The 10,490-nt window shown below is 33.1% G+C and overlaps 1 protein-coding gene across 2 annotated transcripts in view; it reads right to left on the bottom strand.

The window, feature by feature from the left end:
• JAK2 (Janus kinase 2) overlaps positions 1 to 10,490 on the bottom strand; it is a 135,192-nt gene that overhangs the window by 107,269 nt on the left and 17,433 nt on the right. The gene's annotated exons all lie outside the window — the stretch shown is intronic.

Genomic DNA, 10,490 nt, shown 5'->3' with positions numbered 1-10,490 from the left:
TTTGCAACTCCTTCAAATATTATGATTCACAGCTGTGGAGGCTCTCAGAGAATTGACCTGCCCCTTCAGCTAGGCATGGTCCTTAACAAAGTTCACAATTTCACCAGTACTATATTAGTATCCCTATTTTTCCACATATCTTCCAACATTTGTCATTTTCCTTTTCTATTATATTAGCCAATCTGATAGGTGTAAAATGATTTTTCAAGAGTTATTTTAATCTGCATTTCTCAAATCAATAGTGAGGCAGTTAGGTGGCACAGTGGATTGAGTCTCAGGTCTATAGTTTCCAGGTGGAGAGAATTGCTATTGTTGTTTATCATTAGGACCAATGACATCATCATATTGAGGTAAACTAATGGATGATGGATGATGTCTTGAATTGGATTTAAATGAGGAAGATATGTATACAGTTATCACTCTCACTCTCTTTCAGAGTCACTGAAATCCAGCAGCAAAACAAAAATCTAGATGACTGGCAATAGCTTGGGATACAGTAAATGACCTTGGTATTTGATTCTGAACAAGCTCTAAATGCTCCAGAGAGTCTACTCTCAGCTGTCTTCATGGCCATTGGATCAAGTTGTTCTTATCCACTCATTTCATCAGGGGAAGCCTTCACATGCTTAGAACAGACATTCCCCTAACTCACAGACAGGTTTAGGATCGGTCAGTTACTTTCAACCTAGTTCAGCATGTCTTCTAAAATGGTTTCACCAAGATGTGGCATGTTATAGCATCTTGAGATCATGAGTGAAAGTTGGGAGACAGGTGAATGCCAAAGGTAGAAGAACAGTCCTGAAAAGAGCTTGAAAAGCTCTCTTGTCAGAACTGCTATTCCTTCCTGAACACTCCACATACCCTAGAATTAGTGGAAGTAGTACAGCAGGGGCCCTAGTCCAGTTTTCCAGGCCAAAAGGACTAGTAGTTGTGTTTGCAGGGAAAAGGGCCCTTCCTGGGTAAAGACCAGAGCACAGACTAGGAAAGCACTGACCATGACTTTCTCTTGATCACAAGAGCACTAAAAATAAACTTTTAGAAGTATCTCTCAACACAACAGCATGAAAAAGCCTTAAATTTAATAGTGCTTCTCTACTCCAGGGTGAGCAGAGCCCAACTTTTACTTAAGAGTTCAAAGTCAATAAACAAAATTGGAAAAATGAGAGAGCAAACAAAGGAAAAAAAAAAAGAAACTGAGCATAAAAAGCTGTTATAATGGCAGGGAAGAACAAGACACAAATTCTAAAAAGTCAACAAGATCAAATCAGTTACAAGCAAAATCTTAAATAAAAATGCTACTTGGATCCAAGCCCAACAAAATAATGGAAGAGTTAAAGAGATGAGTGAGTAGAAGATGAGAACAACTGGGAAAAGAAATGAGAATTGTAGAGAGCCAGGAAGTAAGACTCCATTCCAGGTTTTGAGTCTTTCAGTAACTTGGCTCACCAAAACTCCCTTATTGAAATAGCAGAGACTGCTTGTCAATATAACAAATTAATAATCTAGTGACTGAAGCAAAATGCAAACACTACTCTTTGGATTAAAAGCTAAACCTTTGAATTTAGGACAGGAAAGAATGTCCCCAAGGAGATTAAGGTATTTGGGAGAAAGATACCTGAGATAATGTTATAATAAACTTTACTCAGATCCATATCTCAACTATTTGCATCTCTATATAACCAAGATTGGAGCTTAAGGGGTTTCATTTACATCATAGTAGAATTTTGTTAGGCTATAGGAATTTTAAAAGAGTATACTTTGTTTCACACCTATGTGTGTCTCTATTTGTGTCTCTGATCAATAAAAGAGTCCATAATCAGGATTTCTCTGCCTGACCCCAGTATGTCACATCCTTTATCTCACTACAGGAGCTGTACTCCAACAAGAATGATGCAAGAAAATTATGAAGAGAGAATTAAACAGCTTGGTAAAGAGGCACAAAAATCTTACAAAAATGAAAGCTGAAAACTATATGTAATTGGAAAAAATAAAAATACTATTAAGTAGAGGGGGGAAAAAGAATTATTGGACTTTCTGAAAGGCATAAAAAAGGGAGCTTATATATTATTGCCTTTCAAGAAATTATCAAGGAAAAGTAACCCAATATCTTAGATCCAAAGGGTAAAAAAAAAAATGGAAAGAAAACCCAAAATAAAAACTCCCCAAAATATTAAAGCCAAATTCTAGAACTCATTGTTCAAGGAGAACATACCTCAAGCAATCAGAAAAAATGATTCAAATATTGTGGAGTTCACAATCAGGATCACACAAGATTTAATGGCTTCTACATTACATGAATAGAGGCTTGGAATATGATATTCCAATGGGCAAAAGAGCTAGGACTACAACCAAGAATTATTTGCCTAGTAGAGAGGGGGGAGAGAGAATATTTAATGGTATAGAGGACTTTCGAACTTTCCTGATTAAAAGATCAAAGCTGAACAGAAATTCAACTTCCAAATACAAGACTCAAGCAAAATAAATAAATAAATAAATAAATAAATAAATAAATAAATAAATAAATAAATAAATAAATAAATAAATAAATAAATAAATAAATGAATGAATGAATGAATAAATAAATAAATAAATAAACAAACAAACAAACATGAAAGAGAAACCATAAGGGATTCGATAAAATTGAACTGTTTACATTTCTACACAAGAAAGCATACTTGTAACTTCTACAAAACTCTCATTAAGGCAGTTAGAAGAAACAAAGATAGAAAACATGAATTTAAATTAAACATGATGAAATGATATCTAAAATAAATAAAACTGAAGGATGAGAAAGAGAAACTGAAATGGGAAAAGGGGGAAGGGAGAGGTAGAAGAGGGTAAAAAATATCTCACATTAAAAAAGGCTTAACAGTGAAGAGGAAGACAATGATAGGGTGGGAAGGAGCACCTTAACAATGGAAATGGCTCAAAGAATGAATAAAATAAATACACAATCAATTGGTATAGAAATCTACCTTACCTATAGGAATAATAGAAGGGGGGAGACAATAAGAGAAGGGTGAATACCACTATTATTCAATATTGTACTAGAAATTTAACTTAACCATAAGAGAAGAAAGAAATTGAAGGAATTAGAGTTGGCAATGAGAAAACAAAACTATCATTCTTTACAGTTGTTATGATGGTATACTTAGAAAATCCTTGAGAATCAACTAAAAAACAACTTGAAATAATGAACAACTTTAGCAAAACTGCAGGATACAAAATAAACCCATACAAATCATTAGCATTTCTATACATTACTAACAAAGTCCAGCAGCAAGAAATAAAAAGAGAAATCCCAATTAAAATAGCTGTAGACATCATAAAGTATTTGGGAATCTCCCTGACAAGACAAACCCAGGAACTACATGAACACACATTACAAAACACTTTTCAGAGAAATAAAAGTCAGAATGAATAAAATACACAATCAATTGGGTATAGAAATCTACCTTAACCTATAGAATAATAGAAGGGGGAGACTATAAGAGAAGGGTGAATACCACTATTATTCAATATTGTACTAGAAATTTAACTTTAACCATAAGAGAAGAAAGAAATTGAAGGAATTAGAGTAGGCTGAATTAATATAATAAAAATATCAATTCTATCTAAATTAGTCTATTTATTTAGTGTCATACCAATCAAATTACAAAAATAAAATATTTTATGGAACTAGGAAAAACATTAACAAAATTCATCTGGAAGAACCAAAGGTCAAGAATATCAAGTGAATTAATAAAAAAAAATTACTGAGCTATACTGGACTTAAAACTATATTATAAAGCAACAGTCATCAATATTATTTGAATACTACCTAAGAAATAGAGTGGTGATATACAAAAATGTGTCAGCCCTTTTTGTAGTGGCAAGAAACTGGAACTGAATGGATGCCCATCAATTGGAGAATGAATAAATTATGGTATATGAATGTTATGGAATATTATTGTTCTGTAAGATACGACCAGCAGAATGATTTCAGAGAGACCTAGAGAGAATTACATGAACTGATGCTAAGTGAAATGAGCAGAACCAGGAGATCATTATACATGGCAACAAGATTATATAATGATCAATTCTGATAGACGTGGCTCTCTTCAACAATGAGATGATTCAAACCAATTTCAGCTTTTCAGTGATAAAGAGAGCCATCTTCACCCAGAGAAAGGACTGTGGGAACTGAGTATGGTTCATAACATAGCATTTTCACTCTTTTTGTTGTTGTCTGCTTGCATTTTATTTTGCTTTTTTTTTTTTAACTGGTTTGATTTTTGTTTGTACAGCATGATAATTATATAAATATATATATGCATATATTGGATTTAACTTATATATCTACCACGTTTAACATTAAAAAAAAAAAAAAAAGAAATAAGTGGTGGATAAGAGCAATAGGTTAGGTACATAAGATACAATAGTCAATGTCTAAAGTAATCTACTGTTTGATAAACCCAAAGGCTCCAACATCTCCAACTAAGAATTCACTATTTGACAAAAATTGCTGGGAAAACTGGAAAACTATGGCAGAAAATAGGCAAAGACCAACACCTCATACCCTATACCAAGATAAGATCAAAATGAGTTCATGATTTAGACATAAAGGTTAATATTATAAGCAAATTAAGAAAGTTATAGTTTACCCTTCTCATCTTTTGGATAAAGGAGGAATTTATAACAAATAAGAAATAGCATTATGAAATGTAAAATGGATAATTTTGGTTATATTAAATTTTAAGTTTTTGTATAAACAAAACCTATGCAGCCAAGATTAGAAGGGAAGCAGAAAACTGGGAAACAATTTTTATAGCCAATGTTTCTGATAAGGGCTTCATTTCTCAAACATATAGAGAACTGAATGAAATTTATAAGAATTCAAGTCATTTCTCAATTGATCAATGGTTAAAGGATAAAGACAGACAATTTTTGGATGTAGAAATTAAAGCCATTTATGATCATATAGAAATGATGCTCTAAATCAATCACTATAGATTAGAAAAATGCAAAATAAGAGCCAGGAAAACATTATACACAGTAACACCAAGATTATGTGAAGATTAACTGTGACAGACTTAGCTGTAGCAATACAGTGATCCAATAGATCTGAAATGGAAAATGACATCTGCATCCAGAGAAAGATCTATGGAGACTGAATGCGGATCAAAACTTAGTATTTTCACCTTTTTTTGTTCTTGTTTGGTTTTTTACTTTCTCATGGATTTTCCCTTTTGTTCTGATTTTTCTTTCCCGACATGACTAATATGGAAATATGTTTAAAAAGAATTGCTATATCAAATTACTTCCTATCTTGGGGAGGGGGGAATTAAAGGAAGAATGGAGAAAAAAAAATTGGAACTCAAAATCTTACAAAAATAAATGTTGAGGGGCATGTAGGTAGCACAGTGAATAGAGCACCAGCCCTGAAGTCAGGAGGCCCTGAGTTCAAATTTGATCTCAGACACTTAACACTTCACAGCTGTGTGACCCTGGGCAAGTCACTTAACCCCAACTGCCTCAGTAAAATACATAAACAAAGTAAATGTTGGAAACTATCTTTACATGTACTTGAAAAAGACTAAGTATTATTTAAAAAAACAAAAGAGGAAGGGGAATTGATAAAAGGGAATGGAATGGAGTAGTCAGAAGCAAAGAGGATAGATAGGGTGAAAGGAGAAAGAGAGTAGGTTAAACAGGGATATAGAATGGAAGGAAGCTGACTAATCATAATTGTCAAAAAAAAAAAAAAACTTGACAAGTTTCTCTAACAAAAGCTTCATTTCTGAATATAGAGAACTAAGTCAAATTTGGAAGAATACAAATCATTCCCAATTGATAAATGGTCAAAGGATATGAACAGGAAGTTTTTAAACAAAATAATAAAAGCTATCTATAGTCATACAAAAATGCTCTGAATTTCTATTGACTAAAGAAATACAAATTATAACAGCTCTGAAGTACCACCTCACATCTATCAGAATGGTTAATATGATAGGAAAGGAAAATGACAAATGTTGGAGGAGATGTAGGAAAATTGAGAAAATAATTTGCTGTTTGTGGAGTTGGGAACTGATCCAACCACTCTGGAGAGCAATTTGAAACTGTGGTGGATGAAAGATGACATGTCTAAAGAAACAGGTTTGATCTTTCAAGCATATCAATTTATTAAGAAATACATTCCAATTGTCCAACAAATTAGGAATACATTTCCTCAGTGTAGACTTGGACCCATTATACAGGGAGAGAAACTTTCACACATTAAAAACAATCAAATAACAATTAATAAAAAGGAAACAATACAGCACTCTGAACTTCTTAAGGGGAGGAGAGAGCAGAGAAAGAGAAATGAACATAAAATTTTTAAAATTAATGTTAAAAATTGTTTTTATATGTAATTGGAGAAAAAAATTAAAATAAATTTTTAAAAGAGTTTCTCAGTTCAGAGTGACCATAAACTCTTTACTCCTTTATTTCACTTGTCCATGTGAAGGAGTATACCATTTTGCTAGATAGCTGGAGAGAGAAAAAGGTGGAAGAATAGAGGTTTATAAGTAGGGGTGACAATATCAAGTGGGGTAGCACAGTTATAGACATTGATAAGCTCAAAGTATGTATGCATGACTAAAGTTTATTGAAAATAAGTCATAAGTGGTAAAAATGTTGATGCTGAGAGAACAAGTTACCTTAGAGGGTATCAATATATATATACTGTAGTTTGCAAGTATAAGAACATGATTTGAGATGGAAAAGAAAATGTTAAATCAAGTACTGAATTTCTGGCTAAAAAAGATCTAGATACCATAAATTATTTTAACAAGGATCATCTAGACAGGGAAAGATGGATGAAGTGATATTCAAAGGGATGAGTGATGGGTTGGCTAAATGATGCTGGACAAAACTCAGTTATGATGCCAGGCTGCCACCTTGGCCTCATTCCCAAATGTCAAGGGAAGATCAGTCCCCCTGAAACATACTCTGAATGTAGGATTAAAAGCACTCAGTTTCTGATATGGTCCTATAATAATACTACTGGAACTGTGAAGCTTGGAATAGATAGTCAATGAGAATCTTCCTTTCACTGAGTAATCATTATAGTCTCTTTTTCCCTGAGGAACAGAATCTAAATCTTTGAAGGGTGAGTACTCTTTGCTTTTGTAAATGACTTTTGTGTTGGCTGGGTCCATAGGTACCAAATCAATATGCATTTATTAAATGTCTACTATTTACCAGGGTCTGCATTAGAGTTATTTTAGGCCTGGGCTCATCTCAAGACAAAAAGGGAACAAGGGGAAGGCAGAGCAAGCATTCAATCTCCAATTTCTGTGTCCCCCAAAACACAAGCCATTTAGTACCTTTGACACCCTATGTGTCTTTCTGATGGATAGGAGCCCCTTTCCAAACTATATAGCTAAAGTAGCTTAAGAAGCATAAGGGCTACCCAGATGAAGAGGGTAGATTTCTTTCAGTTGTACTTCTAATTACCTTTCCTAGATATATTACAACTGAATTTATATGTTCTTTTCATTTGTAAATAAATGCCAAAAAAAAAAAAAAAAAATGCAATCTTCTTGTGATCTAAAGCAACAGCTTCCAAACTAGGAAAGAGGTACTAATCCCAAGGGATATAAAACCAACCAATGAGAAGATAGGAAAACAGAGAGCATCCTAATTTCCTGAGATAACTAATCATTAGGCTAGTTTTCATCACAACCACAACTAAATTTCACTCAACAGTTTCCCTTTCAAAGCTCCCCCATTCTATCCTTTCCCAAAGCTCTTTTGTTTAACCATGCTTATTTGTTACAAGGTTGTGTGTGTCTCTGGTTTCCTTTTAATTAATTAAACTTATTTGTCCCTGTGAGGAAAGAAGAGATAAATGCCTGTTAATTAGGAAAAAAAAAGTTATTTAAAAAACTGAAGCCCTTCACAATCTCAGCCAATTTACCTTTTTAATCTTCCCCCTTTTCTGAACTCCATAGTCTAACCAAACTAGCCTTATTGTTTCTCAATGTTTCCACATTGATGGAAGTAGGACAACAATTAGTTAACTGTGGGAATTAAGTGAACCATAATGATTTCATCCTATGACTTAATTCTGGAGTTAAGCTCATTTCCCTTTTTAGTTAATTATGGATTTAGTCCAAATTCTGTCTTGTGAGAAAACCTTATTTAATTACTGAGAGTAAACTTTATTGCATTGTATGAACCTAGCAGCTCTATATGGTTGCATCCTACCTGCTGTTTAGAAATCCTTAAATAAGGATTTAGGTTATGCTGACCAGAAATCCAGTCAGATCCAAATACAGACACAAGTTTTCTTACAATTGTACATCTCAGGCAAACCATATCTAAAAACTGCCCCCATATGGATCAATCAGTCATTGCTTTTATATCCCTTTGACTGTTTATAGAAACTTCTGGGAGAGGGAAATGGGACAATTCTTTTTCTGCATCTAGGGACCCATTAATCTGTTTGCCTTCCCTTTCCCAAAATGGTTAAATCCTAATCTTTTCTCTAATTTGAAATCACATGTCCTAATGTTGTATTGCTTCCTTTTAATCAACTAAATTTATTTGATTGGATTATTTTAATGTATAAAAGTTTGTCTCTCCCTGTATGCAGGGTCCAGTCCTAAATTAGAAAAAAAACTGATCTGTTGGGTAACTGGCATATATTGTTTAATAAATCAATATGTTGGGAAGACCAAACCTTTGTTTCCTCAATCATTTATCTGTCACCTGCTATAACATAAAAATAAATTAAAATAATAATAAAAATAAAAATAAAAAATAAAAAAAATTAAGCTAAAATATCCAAACATGAGGAGGAAATTAAGATGCCATTATTTAATAAAATCATATGAAATGGACTGATTAAATGTTTTTATTCTTTGTTATTAAATGTCTTTATTCTTTATTATCCTGTCTTTCAATTTTGTTAAAGAAACCTTTTTCCTCCCAGTCCCCTAGGAGGTTCCCCTCTGAATCACCCATGACTTTCTCTTTTGCCTTTCCTAATTTATCCAAACAGCTTCAAAATCTTATCAATATTATTCTCAAGTCATCACTCATACTTATCCCTTTCTCTCTACTAATACAGCTACCATCCTATTTTATGATTTTCATCACTTTCCATGTGGACTGTAATGATAATCTTCAATTTGGTCACCTTGTTTCCCCTCTCCCTTCTCCAATCAATTGTTAAAAATCTTCAAAGGATATATAAATCTTACCATGTCACTCTTCTACTCAAAGACCTTCAGTGGGTTTCCACTGTCTATAGGAGAATATGAAAAAATATTAAGTCTGGCATTTAAGATATGAAACAATCTATGTCACATCTACTTATCTTGCCAGCCTTTTTTTTTTTTTTCCACATTACTTCCCTCAGTATACTGTACATGCCAATCAAACTACATACTCCATCTTCCACTTCCACTATTCTCAGGCTTTTAGTCCTTATAGACTTAAATTCCCTTTCAATCATCTCTGCCTTTCAAAATTTTTGTCTTAATCATGTTAAACATATTTTTCATTAGTTATGTTGTAAAAAAAGAATCAGAAAAAAAGGGAAAAAAAAACAATGAGAAAGAAAAGCAAAAAGTGAAAATAATACCCTTTGATCAATCTCCATAGTTCTTTCTCTAGATGTGGATGGTATTTTCTATCAGAAATCTTTTGAATTTGTCTTGGATTACTGTATTAATGAGAAGAATTAAGTCTATCATAGTTGATTATTGTACAATGTTGTTGTTATTGTGTAAGATGTTCTTCTGGTTCTGCTCATTTCACTCAACATTAGTTCACATAAGTCTTCAGGTTTTTCTGAAATCTGCCTGTTCATCCACAACTTATTCAGCCATCCCCCAATTAATGAATATCCTCTCAATTTCCAAGACTTTCATACTACAAAGAGAGCTGCTATAAACATTTTTTGTGCATGTGAGTCCTTTTCCCTTTTTCATGATCTCTTTGGGATACAGATCTAGTAGTAGATACTGCTGGATCAAATGGTATGGACAGTTTTATAGCCTTTTGGACATAGTTCCAAATTGCTCTCCAGAATGGTTAGATCAAAAAAACCTTAGCTGAATACTGGTGAGGAGCAAGAAAAAAATAATTTTGTGTAATTTAGATGTTACTGAATCAAATATCATCAAAACCTATAGTCTAGAATTAAATTATTCAGTGGACAATAATTTTCCTCCCACATATGCTTTTCTACCAAGTTCTATAAATTTGTTCCCACTCTTGTTCATAAGTATTTAGTACATTGGTTGGGAAGACTAAAAAGCAATAACAAAATTTTTGTCTTCTTTCAAAGTCCAATTCAAGTGCCACCTCCACCATGAAGACTTTGCAAATCTCCCATCTGTTAATGTTCTTACCCATCTCCATTTAGCTTTAAGCATACTTATCTGTTTCCTCCAACAAAGAATCAGATCAGGTAGAGACTTTTATTTTTATACTCTTTGCACCTTCCACACAATAAA

Source organism: Sminthopsis crassicaudata, chromosome 1, assembly GCF_048593235.1.
Source record: "Sminthopsis crassicaudata isolate SCR6 chromosome 1, ASM4859323v1, whole genome shotgun sequence".
Classification (NCBI taxonomy): domain Eukaryota; kingdom Metazoa; phylum Chordata; class Mammalia; order Dasyuromorphia; family Dasyuridae; genus Sminthopsis; species Sminthopsis crassicaudata.
The sequence above is the reverse complement of the archived record's forward strand: the minus strand, read 5'-3'. Positions and strand labels throughout refer to the sequence as shown.